The following is an 18,171-nucleotide window of genomic DNA, read 5'->3' on the forward strand; positions in this document are numbered from 1 at the left end:
CATTCAGCAGAACATAATTTCACTTTTGAGTGCACAGAACCAGCACATTTATGATAAAATTGCTTTGTAGCTACCACAGGGAGCACAACATAAAAAATAATCCAATGCATTGAACAAGAAATAGTGGAAAAGACTGCACGTTATTGAAGGTTAGCCACGAAGTCCTGAACAAGAATTTCATGAAGTGTGTAGGAAAGCTAATGAAATCAAATCGCTGTGCAGTCTCTCTGCTGCTTCGTGGCAGTGATGCAATTGATTTGGCCTCATATAGAACTGCATGTGTCAATAGATCAGAAATTCCTCTATGCTCTAGCAAGTCACTAGCCTTTTGGACAGGCTTAATATGTAATATGCTATATGGTATTGAGGCAACTTTACAGGTGTGGGAGGCTTATGGCATACAGGTCAGGTGTACATATAGATTGTCTCTTCGATAACTGAACAGGCAAATGCTGCCTCTATGATGTTAGGATCGTCAAATGGGATCTAGAAGCTGTTTTTTCCAATACTATATAACACATATTTTGGCATTTGTGTCATCTAATAAAACTAGCAGTATTGTAGAAATGGAGAGCAAATGAATAAATATAAATCTCTTTTCAGTGCACATATTTACCGTGGCATCAAAAGACAACGGATTCTCACCGTGATCAACTGTAAGAAATCCTACTATAGGAAAAAAAGGCAGTTGCAAAGTTATGCATGCAGGGGAACTGGTTGAAAGGAAGAGGTTTTCAATATAAGCATATTGTAAAGCATGGCCTCAAGTGACCAGATGGCTCAAGGGATTAGCAATGCTGTGTCTTTCACCTTCCTCTGCTGTTCCCTCCCCTAAAGCAACAGGTTCAAACATTCAAGTAAGTAACATAAACACCCAGCCAGACATATAGTATAAAGCATCTTTACAACAGGCAGCATGGCAAAAATTGTTGCTATATGATAATATTATCTCTGTGAAAAGAATTATGCGTTAGAGCTGCGTGAATATTTCCTTGTCAATGAAATGGCACATTTGTTTGGGTTAAATGAAACTTTGTTGGACTTGAAATTAATTTATAGGCTCTTTTAGGATGTGTAATTAGGTTTACGATCATTCTGCACAGCACAAAATGAACAATCTGAAAATCTAAGCTTTGCCCTTTTAAAAAGTGTCATATTTGTTTACACACATTAGAAGGAAAGCGGTATATGTAAAACATAATATATCTGAGAGAATTCATAGCAGATCTGATTCTTCATTTTCAGTACACAGCTTAATCAGAAATGTTTTGAGGTTAGCATCTGGTTTTAGTATTTTCATACACATACATGTACCATAAAAGTGTGATTATGGCTGCTGGTAAGTGAAAATCTTGTAAGAAAACTTACTAGACCACATACTACTAAAAACATTTTCAGTCATCACATGAGGAAAGGGTGGATAAATGTGTTGAGGAGATTTCATTTCCCCTATATGTGCTGTGTTTTTTTAGTAGATAGAGGGCTACAGACTTGCACTGTTTAAAACTATTCTAACATTTAAATTGATTGTACTGATTATAATAAAAAGAATAAAGGGGGAGGAGGTAAGACAGAAAAGCCATGGAGGCCTGTATGTTAATCTAATGTTTAATACTGTACCATTTAATTTTGTGTGATGTTATTTTAATTTCAAAAATGTGTGTGCAGATAGGAATTTCTGTTTAGTCAGACTCTTTTAGCTATAAACTTAAATTCTTCTCTGTCTTCAATAAAAGTAATGTTTTAGCCTCTATACAAGATAAATGCTGAAGGAAAGAAGCTAGTTGAGTTTAAAGACCTGATTTTATGCAGCTTTGATAAACTCTACTTTTTTCCTTTTGCTTGATTATTTGCCTTCTGATGCTTATATTTGCAGGCAAATGCAGTACAGTTCATGATTACAGATTCAAAAATATTTATCTTTTTATGTTCAGAGAAACTCTTAATGTTATATCCTACTTTCTTTGGTAAATTTTGAACTTTCAAGATAACATATTGGTCTTGCTGAAATCACTGGTGAGTTTAACATATTGGTCTTGCTGAAATCACTGGTGAGTTTTCTTGGGATTCAACAGATTCAGAAGTTTACCTTCAATCATATTGTGGTAAGGCCCTAATGCTTATAGGGACTCTGTATATTCAGAGTGGATTCCAGTTGCTTGTGATTTCACACGGTGGTTTTGATCTATCCTGGTGCAGACATTCTCCTCTTGACTGATAAACGTCGGCTAATGGGACTTAGTCCCTAGCTGTGACACTTGTCTACAACAGTTCAAGTAAAGGATGTAGTTGAGATTTAAGTTTGCATTGACTGACACAAACTATCCCTGATTAGCATATACCTGTGTGCTATGCATGGACTCCTTTTTTTATTTCATGGTGATTTATGTGACATTTGGTGCAGATGCTGAAGTGGAGTGGGCAAACACTGGCAAGTCTGGACAGACCTAGGGCACACTGTCAATTCCTCCTTATTTAACTGCCCTGCGTGTGTTGTAGAATCAAGGACCATCTCTCTTACTTTGTGCAAATGTGATGGAAAATAAAAGGAAGTTAGCTGTTTTGTACTCACTTATATGTACGGCATGCTATTATATTTAAACAAAAGGAAGAACAAGATAATATATAAACTGTTTAGTGTAGYGCAGAATGTAAAGCTTTGGACTTTAAATATGGTAGCGTGTAAGGCAAAAACTTTTTTGTAGGCAAAAAATACTTTTTATTCTCTCTGTGGGTACTGCCATTGTTCTATGGAAAATACTTGAACCATAAAAATATTTGTATAGGAAGAAATCCTTGGAAATGTGTACAATTAAAATGCTAAGCACGGAATTGAACCCCACAAGTTCAGTGGCCATATTCCATGTAAGACCGACTTCGAAACTGGGTAGTTTGGAACAACTTTAGAGTTGTTCTCAGATTACAATAAAATTCAAGCCAGACTATAGAAACGTGCAAATGTTATTGTTAGGCTGTCTTTCAGCTTTGGTCTCATAAAATAAATTTGAAACTGCAGATTTCCAGAAGAAAAGCTTCCAGACCCCCAGCCATTCAAGGCCATGTGAGATAAACTGGAGGTGGGAGGACAAGCCCTTTGAGGAGTGGGCACAGGCCATGTAAACAGATGTGGCTGCGATGAATGGGCCGACCTGAATAGCCGCTTTGTTCCCAGCTTTCTGCTCCCTCCGAGTGGAGCGGGGAAGGCAGCGCAAGTCACGCTGGCAGATGAGAGCTTAAAGGCTGGCTGTTAGGGTTTMTAAAAACCTAATGGCATTTAGGTTTTATTAGGTCTTGCAAATGCTGTGTGCATTTCTTGCCATTTACTTCTCCGAAGATGTTTCTGAGGCATTTCTGAGCAGCATTTACAGTAGATTTTTTGTATGTATGGCACAGCTGTTTTTTTTTTTTAAAGAGGCCATCAAAACCCTTTCAAGTGTGATTTTTACACTTGTGAATTAATTGTGGTTTATTTTTAAGCTAATTCTCTTTCAATAGTCTGTGAATCATTACAGGCTCCTAAACAGTGGCTTTAACATATGCATATGTATATAATGCAGTTCAATAGCTTTGCATTAAGAGCATTCCAAAAGAGAAAACTTGTAGTGAGATGACATAAACGTATTTTAGGTAATTATGCATGCTATGAAGTGACTGAAATCTTCCAGGCTGATTGTGGGGACATGATTCAACTGTGTTGATATAATTTCGCCTTGAAGCCTCCAAGCCACCGCTGAGTTACTATACACATGTTCATTGATTTATTTTGCCAGGGACTGTTATTGTTGAATACTTTGTAAAGGTCACATATACCAGCACTTGGAATCTTGCCCAGGATCTTTCAAATAACCCCAGGGACGCAGAGTTTTGTGATTTTTGAGGCCTTTCAGGCCTTGCAGCAGAAGCGCAGCTCTGGTTTAATGGCTGAACTGGCCTGCTGAAGTAAAAGCAGGGCCATTTTCCAGGCGCGTGTTCAGGAGCGTTGGTGCTCGCAAGCGAGTGCTGCTGTTCAAAAACTGCGATTGGGACTAAATAAGGTGGCCTAAGGGAGTTTCTCGCTCTGCCACACGCTCCGTGTCTCGTGTCCTTAATGGAGCTAACAGTTTTGGCTGGGGCGGGGTGGGGATAGCCGTCAAGAGGGCCGCGGCCGCCCTGCTCGGTGCCTCGGAGGCGAGGGCAGCCCCTCGGCCGGGCTCCGATGTGAGGGCAGCCCCTCGGCCRGGCTCCCCGCTCGCTGCCGGCGGCGCGGCCGGGTCCCGCGCGCACACAAGGCCCCGAGCGCGGCGGCGGCGGCCACCTTTGTGCGGTACCGCGGCCATATGGTGCCCGGCGAGCAGCCTTTCAGGGCCGGGCGCGAGGGAGGGTGGCGAGTGGCCGCCCCACGTGGAAATGATTTATTTTCAGCGCCGAGAAGGGCAAGCGAGCGCGGCAAGAGGGGGACGTGGCGGCACAGGAGAGCCTGCGCCTCGCGGCTCCRCTCTGCTGCCGCTCCAGGAACGGGGCGGGCTGGAAAAACCCGCGTRTGCATTTTTGTTATCTCAGTAATGCTGTCCGGGAGTGACGTATGGCGCCCGTGCCGTCAGTGGCCTTGTGTCCATGCGCAGTGGTGTGTTGTGGGGAGAAGAGCCTCTCCTCGCTGCCCCACGGCTGCGTAGCCGCCAGCTGGGCACCTTTCCATAAAAAATATGCCCCGGCGTGGCTGTCAGACTAGTGCTTGCAGGAAAACATCACAGGATAAAACCCTCCTCCCTGTTACACTAGTGCAAATCCCCTAAAACCAACAGCGTTGGTCTTGACTCAAGAGGCTCCGACTTGTTTTGCCACTGTGACCTGTTCTGTTAAAAAAGGATATTAAAAGCAAATCAGGTTTACTTCTCACCATTTCTGCTGTCTTATACATCAGTCAGCTTCCAGAGGAAACCTGTTTCGTATCTGCTCGCAGGCAATTTGACTTACAGAGGTGGTGACCCAGTGTTTCAAACTGGAAAAAAAAAAAAGAAAAAAAAGGAAAATCTCACTTAAGGGAGTTGCGTATAGAGATTGCCTAGATTTTGTGGTAAATCGAMCTTTTAGTCCTGATGACAATATGAATCTGCCAAAAGCAGACATAAGGGCAAACTTCACAAGTTCAGTYTGGAAAACTTTACTGATCGAAGTTGCAATTTTTATTCCCAGAAAAATTGCTAAACTTTTGCAACTCTTCATACCTATGCTGGGCCTTACTAAAATATACATAGAAAGGGGWTGTACTAAATTGGTACAAAATAAACTAATTGTACTAAAAAGTACTATTTAGAAATTTTGAAAAGTTTTTGTTTGAAGTGGATTTGGCATTCTTTCTTATCTTCCTAAATGCTTCAGGAGGCTCCTGGGAAATGTAATTCTAAGGATATAGAAGAGAAGGGATGTCAAATACAAGAAATGTTTAAACTCAGAGAGAGAAAAAAATGGGAGAGAGGCAGTGAGAAGGGGCACAGTACAAGCTTGAAAAATGATGATGGGCATGGTAGCAAGCCAGTCATTACTATTTCTCATTGTGAAAGAACTGGAAGCCATCCTATACCAATTTAAAATAAAAGTTTTAAACTGAATCAAGGAAAGCCCTTTTTTCATACAATGCATAATTAAGTTGAAACACTCGTTGCCACAGAAAGCTCTGAAGGCCAAAAGCATAAACGCATTTAAAAACGAACTAAAATATTCATTTCAGGAAAGATAAAGTGGTTATTACACATAGCGGTTTGGATGCAGCCTCTTGCTTAGGAAGTCCAGAAAAATGTTATATTCTTGGAAGCTGGGGCAATGTTAGAAGAAGGGAATAGCCCCTAATTTTCTTGTTTCTCCTGGCTTCTTCTACTGACTACTTGACTACTATCAAAAGCACAAACGTATGCTAAACTTTTTATAAGTGTAGAATTGTTCTTTTTTTTTTCTTATTTTTTTTTTTATCACTTCCAGAGAGCTAGGCTCTCTTCATTTATCTTGTGAGGAGGACACCACATACCTATTTACTCCTTTAGTTCACTCTCGAGGTTCAACTGGAGGGAAGATGTTAAAACATTTGGGAGATATCCTAGACAGGGCAGAATAGCTCAAAGGGGAAAAGTCCAGTCTGTGCTTCCAGCAAGACACTATGAGAAACCCAAATGGCTATTGAAATAGTTGAACTGTTTCAATTTGTTGACTCAAAATACTATTTTTCTAAAATATAAGCTCTTGGCTTTGTTTTGACCCAARGTAATCTTTTGTAATTGACTGATCACTTTTTAATCGAGTTATAAATTTTCTTGCTGAAAAAGACTACTAAGCCGAGGTTGAATTTTCTGTTCGCCAAAATGGACCAAGCAGTTTGTCATTCATCATTGCAACTGGTTGTCTTTAGCAATCAAGGCAGTAATTGTGCGGAAAATTTTGGTGATTTTGACTCCAGTTTTTGGAATAGTGTTCCTTTTTTTCTTTTTTTTTTTTTGTTTCAGTCTAGTGGTAGATCTTCTCTGTCGAAGTTTAGGACTGTATATGAGAACTGACAAACAAGGAAACTAAACAAATTAAAAACAGAAAGAATAACCCATGGAGAACCTAAGAGTAGTTGAGATGGCACTAAAGCAAAACCTGATACCTTTGTGGAAAGGGGCTTGTGCCCCCTCTCATCTCCATAGAGATGACTCCAGTGGAGCTGCTGCACTGAGATACTGCTCTAGTAGAGCTGTGGCAGGTAAGTTTCTGTGCCCTTGGTTGGTGGGTCTCGTGCCACCACCACAGTGATTTCCACATGCTGCAGCAGGAAATAAAGGCACTTTCACACGTACACAGCACATGTTGTGTATGGACTACCTGCATTTCCTCTGTGAGGGACTGACCGAAGGGTCACCTACAGTGGTGGCAGGAGGATCTCACCTTTTTGACAGGGTCTAGTAATACACAGTCCCAGCTGTCAAGCCCTCTCCTGCATCCCTGGGGATGTTCAGCACCGGAAAGGAAGGTCATCTTTAAAATTCATCCCACGGTGCATAGTGCAAGTGTTGGGACAGAACATATAGATCCATTGAAACCCTGTAGTACTGGGTGCAGTGAAAGAGGATTGTCCTTTTACCCTGCTCACTGATTATAGTAGATGGAGAAATGCCTCTCTGAATTCTTTTGGCTGGGATTCAGCAATGCCTTTGAGCAAGAGTCAGCAAAGCTTGTTTTAAGTTAATGTTTGTRCTACATGCAGTCCTCATAGAGAACATGTGCAAGGGATCATGTTCCCCTTTTATGCATATGTCAGCCCTTGAGAAAAGTAGAATGAGATGAATAAAACCACTTGGAGATTATTTTTGAGAATTTTCCATTGAGTCATCCAAGTTTCATATCTTTCAGAATTTAAATGATCCTTATAGTTATGTTTTGCCTTCTACAAATAAATATGCAAATGAAGGAAGGGAAGGAAAACAATATTTTTGAGAGCTGATGGTGGGCACAAAAGAACTATTGTGTTGCTTGTTTCTTGTTGCATTTTTTTTCTGTGTTTGTCCACACTAGGAATAATCATTTTGTCAAGTGAAAAGACACTGTAGTTACTAATCCCCTTAACATATGCTGCTGCTTTTAAAACGAAAAAGAAGCAGTGTTTGGGCTAAATTCTGACCTTGCATTATAAATCATTTTTAGTCACAAGCATATTTTATTTAGTATTCTTCTTCTGTAACTATTATTACAGTAGGAAGCGAAAGACAAGTTTCCAGCAAAGGAACAGATAGCTGAGTCTATTTTCTTTCTGCTTATCTTTTTTAATTTGAGAAGGGAAGAAATGCTCTACGGGGCCATACCAGTGGCCCATCTATCGCAGTGCACTGTCTGTGGCATTGGCATAGAAGTGACAGGGCAGTGAGCCTGGGGGCTTTCAGCAGCCTGCTCTTCTTGACTCCCAGCACCCAGAACTGGGGAGAGGATACATTCCTGATACAGGATACAGTCCTTCAAGTCTCTTTGACCTGTTGACCAAGAGTTTGTCTAATCCTTAATCTGCTGCAGCTCTTTACCCCCAGACTATAAATTGGATGTGTAAATACCAACTCCTATGTAATATGGTTTTTACTGTAAATTGAAATCAGACCATATAGTGTGTAAAGTAAKATAGTGAATAAAACACATAAACCATTTTTAAACAATCTATAGAATCATAGAATTTAAGAAGTAGATCTTTGTTAAAAGTTAAAGCTAATTTTAGTGTAGTTCATCCTGTTCAAATTGGCAGGTATACAATTTATTTAAAATTTTATAGCTAGGAGCTTAGGCCTGTCAAGAATGCCAGGTATGATCAAACGGTCTTAAAATTAAGTGTTTATGGATTTAACTGAAGAGAGCCAAGATAGTTAGCACTTTGCAATATTCTATGTAAACTGTTTGTACGGTATCATACAGTCAACAACTTATACCCACAAGTGAAATGTTTTTAACAAGGTCAAGCAGGTTATTTAACAGTCTGAGTTTCATGAGGATTCAGTTTAGATCAAAAGTGTGACAGCGACTGATAAATTCTTATCAGAGATTTCTTTGTTTCTGATAATTGCTGCTTCAATGTTAAATTTGGGCCACCAGGTAAAACTTCCCTGTTCTTAAAGGCAGATGAGAGGGAGCAAAATACCCAGTGCTTCAAAGGCAGGTAGAACATACAGCAAGGCAAAAAACATTCTAGTGGCCCCAGTAGCACTTCTAGTACGGCTGGCTTGGGAGTCCCTGTTACAAACCTATGGCAATAATACTTGTATATGGGTAGTTCTGCCCCGTTTTTGAGGTTGATAAAGTACTGGAGGTAACATGCTTTAGGTGCTGCAGCAGCGTAGAGTCCCTGAAGCCGGGGGATCTGAACTAATGCTTTTCAATACTGCAAGGCTTGTAATCCATTTTAATTTTCATTGAATACAGCGTTTTGGAAAACACTTGATGAGACATCAGGTAAGAACTGCTCTAATCTTATTTCACATTCTAGGTAGCATAGACCTGCCAAAATGCAGTTTTCCAATTGCTTCATGATTCATATACAGATTGGACAATGAAGACAGGATTATGTAAGATTCATTCAAGTATCATAATAAGGTGTTTTATAAGAATTACATCCTGACAGTAACTTTAAAGGTGGTGAGATTTTTCATACATAGGATATTTGTAGAAAGATAAGCATTTTTGATTTTTAAATATAATCTGATACATTTACAACCTGTGGTAATTATTCTGTTACTCTCTTTTCAGGGGAAATGACTGACAACGATCGCTGTAACTGAGTCATGCTGCAGGCACCAAGTAAATAAATGTTGGTTACGTTTTGACTACTGGAACTGTTCTTATGTCTTGCCCAGCATAAGGTACGTCTCGGAGAAAGATTTCTCAGTGATTTTAGGCATAGGCAATGGTTACTCAAAAGGGACTAGGCAGCTCCTGGTTTCAGAGGAATCCTTGAAAGTGATGAGTAATGATACTGAAACCTTGTATTTAGAGAAACATTCATTAGGAAGTTGCAAGTTGGTTTTATATTGCATGGAAAATTTAATGGAGCGGTTTATGTCGCACCTATTACTACACGTTGTCGTCTTCCTTTTAGCAGCACTAAATCAGGCAGACTGCAGCAAATAGCCTAGATGTGCACCAACTAAAGCACTGCAGTAACTTTCTGGGAGAGTGTTGTGATAGGATCCCTGTCAGACCTCAACAATGCTCATCAAATGGTTATCACTGAAACTGCCCTTGCATTTCATATCCCAAATCAGCAATAGCGAGAGGTAGCCAGCTTGCAGGCAGAGCATAAAATATGTAAACTAGCTCAGGTGAGTATTGTTTTGTAAAGACTGAGTAAAACTCTGCTTCCCAATTTGATCCAGTTGATCCAATTTTCAAGGTAATTTGTCTAGGCTCATAATGGAAGTAGATTGTTATAATACAAACTGAGTGCTCAAAAGAAAGTTAAGGGTGGGTTTCCACCTGTGTAGAAATTACAATGTCGTTATGTAAATACTGTTATTACTGAGTTASGGCATTGGCAGCACAGAGGAATGTAGGTTTTCCCCAGTATTGAAACAGAAGAAATCAGTAGAAATCGTGGTGTTCAAAAATAATTTAACACTTGGAGGATAAGTCATTCTGAGAAATGGGTTTTCACTTGTTTTTAAGTTAATAGGCACTGTGTAGAACTGACCTTGAGAAGGGTCATTTCTGGACAGTCACTTTAAATCATAGATATTTCATACTGTGCAACGTAAACTGAAAGATATAGGTCTGGTATCTCTTCTGCACCTGAATTCCTGTGAATCAGAGCCACATTTGATGGGTTTTGTGGAAATTAGCCTTCAACGGTCCAAGTGAGTGCAAAATCTAGATTTCCATTTTCATTTTGATCTTATGTGCTATCTCCTTGAAATTGTAAAGACTTTCTTTTAGACATTATTTTAGTGTTAAAGTTGTTGAACCAGAAATGGGAACATCAAAGCAGCAAAAGGAAGTTAAGCATTTCTGTTTTCACTTGGAGCATGAACCCACAATGTAAGCATTATGGCATGCATGCACATATAATATTTTTACAGACGTAATATGTCAGTGAAGTACAAAAGCCAAAATTCCCTGAATTGTTGTTAGGTCTCCAAATCCTGATACAGAGCTAGAAATAAAGGAAGTTAGTTAATTTTTCAAAGCACTGAAGATCTAGTGATTTTTAGTAATTTCATTATGATATAGGTATTTGTGGATATTTATATTTGTTAATGTAACAGCCCTCTGAAAACAACTCTAGCTTTTATCTTAGAAAGAAAAGAGAGTAGGAACTGTGCCTTTGAGCCAGTTTCCTTCTTTCGAAACATCTGTATTCTCAGCATCTATTTCTGAAAAATAGACTTCTAAAGTCCCTAGTAGTTTAATTTAAAAGACTTATTTCTAACTGTTTTATTTTTAAATAATAAACACTCCTTTAACAGATCAATGCAGTTCCTTAAGAAAGCAAAGGTCTGCATTTCTTTCCTCCAGCAGTGTCCACTGGTTTTACACACAGAATTCTTCATTTCTTCCCAGCGGATGGTATTGGTTGTCTGTGGCATAGCGTTAGCAGGGATATATGGGACCCCAAACTATGCACTTTTTGGAAGAAAAATAATAGATCTGGGTTGCTTTTTGCTCGTAATGCTCAATACCTGTTAATGTACTATATAATCACTTGGTGTCCAGTTCCATTAGTCATTCTGCTTTCTACATCACATATCATTGATTCCTCATAAGTTAGGAGGCTGCTTTGCTCAGCAGCCAAAGGTCCTTTTAATTTTCTCTCAGATCATTTCTACTAAAGCCCCTATTGAAGAAGAAAACACACACACAAACAAACCAACCCTACATACAGGTTTAACCTTAAACACAAATCGTCTTGTTTTACCCCCCAAGCTAAGCCCGGGTCAGGGGCATAGATTTCTGCAGCCTTGACAAATGCAGTAGGTGATTCCTTAAGCAAACACAAACCTAAGTAGAGCCAATATTTGTCCAGATAGTTATCAAATTAAACACAACGAGCCCCTCATTTCATTACTGAACTCAATGTAATAAGTACATCCAGCCTCTGAACAGAAACATATTTCTCCTGGTATTTCAGCCCGAGAATGTATCGAGGGATCTCTGTGGCCAAATAAAGTTGAAAAGCTGTGGGTAATGAGAAGCAGGATATTATTCTGTTCATCACTTTTATGGGGTCACACGCCTTCCAATGCTAAAGCTGGATCATATGGCATTTTAGTCACACAACAACTAAGTAAACATTGAATCGACCCTTTTCCTGTCCCTGCTTCTTTCCTCCTGACCCTCAGAGGAACTGTGGAAAGAACGAAACAAAGGGGGGGGGGGTTGAAAGGCCTGCATTTACTAGAATGTAGCTTCTGGCAAGAAATGTTATAAGGAATTCATTTCCTGGCACATAATTTAAATGACCAGTCCTGCCTCCCACTCCTTTTTTTTTTTTTTTTTCTCCCACCCTTCCCCCCTGTTTCTCATGCAGGCTGCCTTCTCTCCGCGGCGCTCGCCACAGCTTCCTGCCGTATGTTTGCCTGCTATTTTCATATCCCTGGGAACGGATCCTGCTCGAGCGCTGGGCTGCCGCGATCCCGCCTGCGGCCGCCACCTCAGGCTTGGGCCCCCGGTACCTGCACTTCATTAAATGGTGGTGAGGCAGCAAACAAAGGGCAGTATTAAATTCGAGCAGAGTCAGCTGGAGAAATCTCACCTCTTCTCTGAGGTTTTCTTTTTCCTTTTGCTAGCAAGTTCTAGACAAAATAAAATAATTTTCCATTTTAAATATTTAATCCAAATCCTGTTTTAGGGTTTTTATTTGGGGGAAGAGACAGTCRTGTCCCTCTTGCTCATTAAAGGGCTCTCTGTTGTGCATCTTTGATTCTGCTTTGGGCAGCTCTGCTACTTTGATCCTCTTAGAAATAGGCTCATTACAACATCCACCTCGCAGAGTAACACTTCAAAGAGCTTTGCGAAGGACAAAGGGAGGAATTTAGAAACAGAGCCAAGTGGTTCTCAAGTATCTTGACTAAATTCACTTTGTATTAGAGTTACTGGCCCAGTTGCAATTTTCAAAGGAGGAAACAAAGTAGTAACTCTGTGTGCTTTTTATGCATTTTTTAAAAAATCAAATTAATGACCACGCTTGAAAATGGTTAGGACTCATCACCACAACTTCTGCCTAAGAAGTGGATATCACAATTGTCATATCAMAGTTACAGCTGCTCTGGTGCTGTTAAGGAAACAAATTGACCAGCCTCTTCAATTTATATCATCTGATGGATAGAGCCAACATTAATCAAATAGTGTAATTAACATAGAAAACAGGCTACTTTGGAATTCATCTCCAGAAACAGTAGTACCATTTACATTTTGATGCTCTCAGATCTATCKGTAATGATTAGTATTATTAGTTGTACTCCATTTCATTACTTTCCATATATTTGACTTAGAACTTCAGTTAGGAAGTCATTACCACTGCAATATATTATATAAAAATATATAAAAATATATTATTTAATGTATTATATATTATTTCAACACAAATCATGATGCTAGAGGCTGTACAGATATGGGCTTATCCCAAAAGGAATTACAATGTGAACTAGAGCAGCTCAGCGCCAGCATGAACATCACAGTGATCCTGCCTGCTACTCTACAGCAATGGGCCAAATCTAGTCCTTGTGTATGACCACAAGGTTGTTTGCTTGACTAATTAGGGACATGGTTTAGCAGACACAGCGTTGAAGGGTTTACGGTTGGACTCGATGATCTTGAAGGTCTTTTCCAACCAAAATGATTCTATGATTCTAATATTACATTTTTTTTTGGCATTTTTTTTTTTCTTTTTAACATTGGATGACGCCAATCTCATGGTCTCATAGCAAAAGCTCTTTGCGCATGCCATAAGACAARTGTATTTGCTGTTCATTACTCTGGCCGTTGGAACAGCCTTGGAAAGCAGGAATATTGGTCTCTCTTAATGATAGTGAGAACATAAGGACATCACAAGTTTAAAGTTCTCATTATTTCTAATCTCATTTGGGTAACTCCATCTGAAGGTTTTCTAAACAAATCACAGCATCATCTATGTGGGACAGCAATAACATAATCCTAGCAATACTGAGATAAGCTTGAGCCACTCTTAGTTTGGAAAGTTCCTCTTTAAGCAGAAGGTCTTTTACAGCATGTAGTGCTCTTCCCAGTAGTGACCCTCTCTCTACCTTTCCCCTTCTCCAAGTTATCATTTAAATATTTAAACAGAAAATCTAAAGGAAGATTGACAGTCTGCCTCTTTCRTTTTCAACCTATGTTGAAAAATGAACCTAATGAATAATAATAATAACCTAATGAATCTGAATGAATAATGAACCTCTATAAATACATCTTGCATTTTCTACTAGTTGTTGGTTTTTTCCTTCTTTTTTTCTACTTCTGTTTGTTGTTTTTCCTTCTTTTTTTCTACTTATTTTCTGCTTTTTTTTTCCTTGTAAATAATGTTGTGAAACAGCCCGCTCTGCAGCTCTGTTACATTTCTTTTATTCTTGCGGTAGTTTTGTTGCACTGCAATTGCTCTACTGAGGTGTCTGTTACCATCAGTAAATTCTGAGATAAATCAGATTTTAGATTTTGTCCAGGAAACTCAAATAGGTTGTGCAAAATGTTGTCTTAATTCTACCAATAAGACAGTGCAGCTTTTTYCTCCTAGTGTGATAGGTGCAGGGTCTGCTTGTTTGGTTCTTTTGGAACAGCATGGACTCCTCCTCTGAGACACCTGAACCAAAGAAAAGCTTCATTTCTTCTAAGAATGACTGATTATTTTCTTTTTCCTCAGTTTAGTATGGCTGATAGGTAATAAGTATCAATAAACAGCGTCTCTAGCTGTTCTTGGGCTGGAACGAGCTCATCCCCATGGTCTTCCCTGCCTTCTTTGAGAGTTGGGACAATATCCAATAACTAAAACATTGTTAAAATAATACTATCCAGGGAGAAATCCTGTCTGTTTCCTAAAGAAACAGAATAAATGAGCCTCTCCAGCCTCTCTGGAAATTACCCTAGAGCACGGCATGAGCGTTGCTGCTCACCCAGGGTTTTGGAGAGCTGCCTTCTGTCCAGGTTGCAGGCCTCAGCATGATACCTATTTATTCTTAAACTACTCTTTCACGCAAAACTTGGTAAAATCAGACTTATTCTGAGCAGTCACAGCCTTCCATCCCGAGGGGCACTTTATACTTTGGCAGTAAATCTGGAGAATCTGCCTGCAACAGGCAGAAGGATTCCTCACACGTGTGACTGGTGAGTGCAGGCACCTCCGATGTCACCGGGCTGTTTTCTGCAGCTTGGGGCCTGCACGATGAGTGTTTGAGGCGGCTCCGTCTGTGCAGGATAATCCCGCTTTTGGCACTGATCACTGCTGCGTCTGAAAGATGAGGCTGTCCGTATAAAGAGAGGAATTTTCCTTTTGCACATAGCAGAATTGTTTACTAGGGGTGTGTGGAATTTGGGATGGAGTCATCCCTTCAGGAGATTTGTCCTCAGCAGTTTTCTATTTCTGGTGCACCTGATCTCTGAAGGAGTTCCCTCCAGGCAAAAAAAAGAAGAAAAAAAACTGGGCTAAAGTGCAATTTCCTGAAACCTTCGCAGTTTCTTTTTTATTCTGCCACTGATCAGAGAGGATATGGGCACTGACAGCAAGTCTCCACAGCAATATTTTCTTTACCAGCCTATCACTGGCAGAGCCAAATGGCCCTGGCAGTGACAACTGGAGGTCCTTCATCCTGGGAGTTACTCCTCACTACTTCCCTCACCCTCCTCTTGTCACAGGCCTATTGTCACCACAGCAGCTTTAGCAGAGCAGGGCACTAGCACAGTGGTCACTGTTACCCTCTTTAGGTAGAGGTTATGTGTCCTCTTTGACTGCTGAGCAAAGATATTGAGCTTGAAATACCCTCCACTCCTGAATTGTCCTTTGTCATTTCTGTGTGTAAAGCCCTGGCTGATCGTTTCACAAGAAATGCCGAGTCTGAAAGCACCATAGTGCTTGCTGGTGGCTTGAGGAAACAAACTTTTGTAACTAAGCTCCTGGAAAAAGCTCTTCTAGGATGGTAGGAAGTTTACAGCCGTGGTGGGCTACACTCTGTCTGGAGGGTTACTCCTTTGAACTTAGTTCTGCCTCATTTTTAACACAGTTGACCTTAAGGCAATGAAATATTGGTTTCAGTTCACATCTCAGTTCTTCACAGTTCTTCCCCCCCAAAGGGGAGWCCAATCAATATTTCAGGGTCTTTTTGATAGCTGTTTCAGGCTTTCCCTCACCTGGAAATAGACTGAATTTTGTTGTTAGCCTACCCAAAGGAATGCTCATCCTCGCTATAGGGAGAAAGGCAGCTTTTACTGATAGCCTAGGTCTGCTCACGATGTCCAGAAGCTATTTGCCACGTCCAAGCAAACAAGTTTTTCCTCGGAAATATTAGCTCCCCTGTTTCACTGTTTCACTCTCCTATTTCAATATCTGTTTCACTGGCCGCTGGGAAGAGCCCCTGAGAAAAGTCTCTGTAGGACAAATCACACTGGATTTTAAAATGCAGTTACTAGAAAGTGGAGTTAAGCTCCTGTGTAATTTTCTTCTTTCCTATTTTGAGCAATGTAGCATCCTCTGTAACAGACTAATAATAAGCCACTAGTGGCTTATATTGTGTTATTAACAACCCCCCTGCTTTGGTGGGAATCTGGGTCACGTAGGAGCTTTTGAAAAGTTCTGCTCTTTGCAGCTGCTCTCCTTCAGACAACTTTCCTTCTCCTTTGGTCCCTCTTGCAAAGATTCTCCAGACAGAGCTGCTGCAGCTGTGAAGCAGTGGACATATGTAATTCATCATACAGCGTCCTAAAGAGCCATCCTTCCACAAAGTATAAATATATTGCTATTTTTAACATATACCCCTTGCTGCTTCCATATAAGGAGAAAGTAAATCCTGACACGGTCCTTAGAATTGCGATGGATCTTTGGGAGAGTGCTGGCAAACTACAAGTCTTCGTCCGTAATAAGTTTCTCTCTCAAAATCTTATCAGTTTGTCAAAGGTTTTAGGGAGTTCATAGCCATAGGAATGTATTTTTGAATTTGGACTGATTTCTGATGGGAATTGAGGGTTTTTGTTGTTGTTGTTTAGCTTCTCAGTGTGTTGTCTAAAAAAAACAAAAAATCAGGGGCATCTAAAAAAAGATAATAATTTGTTTCCAGTCCATGCTTATCAGGTTTCACAGTAGAAATACATTTTTGTTCTTATTATACACATTTATGAAAATTATTCACCTGTACTTAATAATTTTCAAAAATTTTACATATATTCTCACTAAAGTTTAATACTTACTAGCTTAAGAATAAGCGTATTGAAGCCTCTTTATTTTTAATAGCAAAAAAAGTCAAATCTAATCCCATGGCAGGACTACAAATCACATTTGCAAACGTAGTGTGAAACTTCTGTATGGATTTATTTTTCAATGGCGTATGCTGAAACTCCCGATCTTAATTCCCAATCTACAGATCCCGKGAGCAGCTAAGGCACTTGAACACAGCGCAGACAGGTGTATTAAAGAGCAGGTTTTCAAACCCGTACCTGCCACGTGGCTTATAAAGGAAACATGTAGCTGCCACATGGCTTATAAAGGTTATAGGCACAAACTCCCCCCGTGGTCCTTATTTGGTTGGTTTGCTTGCTAGAAGAACTCGGCAGAGTCTCCTGGGGCTGCTGTAGGCCACGTGCATCAGCAGAGAAGTCTGTAGTAAGTTAAAATTTTGCTTTGTCTGTGTGATGACAGACATTTGTGGTGTCTTGGTGTGGTGGTTAACCTGCTAAGGAGGCTGGCTGTGACCTGGCACACGCCCCCGCGTTATCCACGTGGCCTCCACGGAGYGGCTGGGATGGGACGAGGACCTGGTGTCTCCACGGCTGCTCGTGCGGCCTCGGGGATGCAYTGAGCTCGGGATCAGCGGAGCAGCCACCCGGGCCCGAGAGAGAYGGCAGCTTCCTGTGAGATGAGGAATGGGGCGGCAGAGACCAGCGATCAGGCCCTGCTCACAGAGATTAATGTGACCCCACCGGGATGCTCAACTTGACCAGCCATTATTCACAAACTAGTATTCCTCGAGGTAGCAGGATAGACTGCCCTGGCCCCTGGGGATCCATACGTGATGTTCCGGCATCCGAACAAGAAAACTGGAATTAATAGTCGTGTGATTTGTTTCCCACTCCCACCCCTCTTAAATTATTTAGCTCATGGCTCATGGGAGAGCAAAGAGCTTAGTGTCCAGGCTGGTGAAAACTGACCCATTTCAGCTTGTTTGTGACTGGCAAGATCAATTTTAGAGGAGCGGTGGCAAAAGCCTCGTGTTCCCCACTGCACAACGCTCCGTCATACATCTCGCAAGGAGAGCACAGGGGAAATGGAGCGAGAGTTTATAGCGCAGCGGAGAAGTGGAGAGACATTTTCACCCCAAATAAATAAATGAATGGAAGCAGAGCAAAAAGCAAACTTTTGTAAATGTAGGTGGCAAAGTGCAGCGGCCCTAGCTATCAAAACTAGGGATTTTTTTCCTCTGTGCAGTCACCAGGATTCCTGGCAGCCACCCAGTTCAGAACCAACRGGGCCTCATCCTA

General features: G+C 40.6%; 1 long non-coding RNA gene across 1 annotated transcript in view; it reads left to right on the top strand.

Annotated features, from left to right (window-relative positions):
- The window catches only part of LOC112950159, a 149,156-nt gene extending 137,105 nt beyond the window's left edge, over positions 1-12,051 (top strand). The window contains exons 3-4 of the long non-coding RNA XR_003249965.1: positions 9,232-9,344; positions 12,005-12,051. This is a non-coding gene — a long non-coding RNA (uncharacterized LOC112950159). The remainder of the gene's footprint in view (positions 1-9,231; positions 9,345-12,004) is intronic.
- The last annotated feature ends 6,120 nt before the right edge of the window (positions 12,052-18,171 follow it).

Source organism: Nothoprocta perdicaria, unplaced genomic scaffold (assembly GCF_003342845.1).
Source record: "Nothoprocta perdicaria isolate Ctin4 unplaced genomic scaffold, notPer1 scaffold_31, whole genome shotgun sequence".
In the NCBI taxonomy this organism is placed as follows: domain Eukaryota; kingdom Metazoa; phylum Chordata; class Aves; order Tinamiformes; family Tinamidae; genus Nothoprocta; species Nothoprocta perdicaria.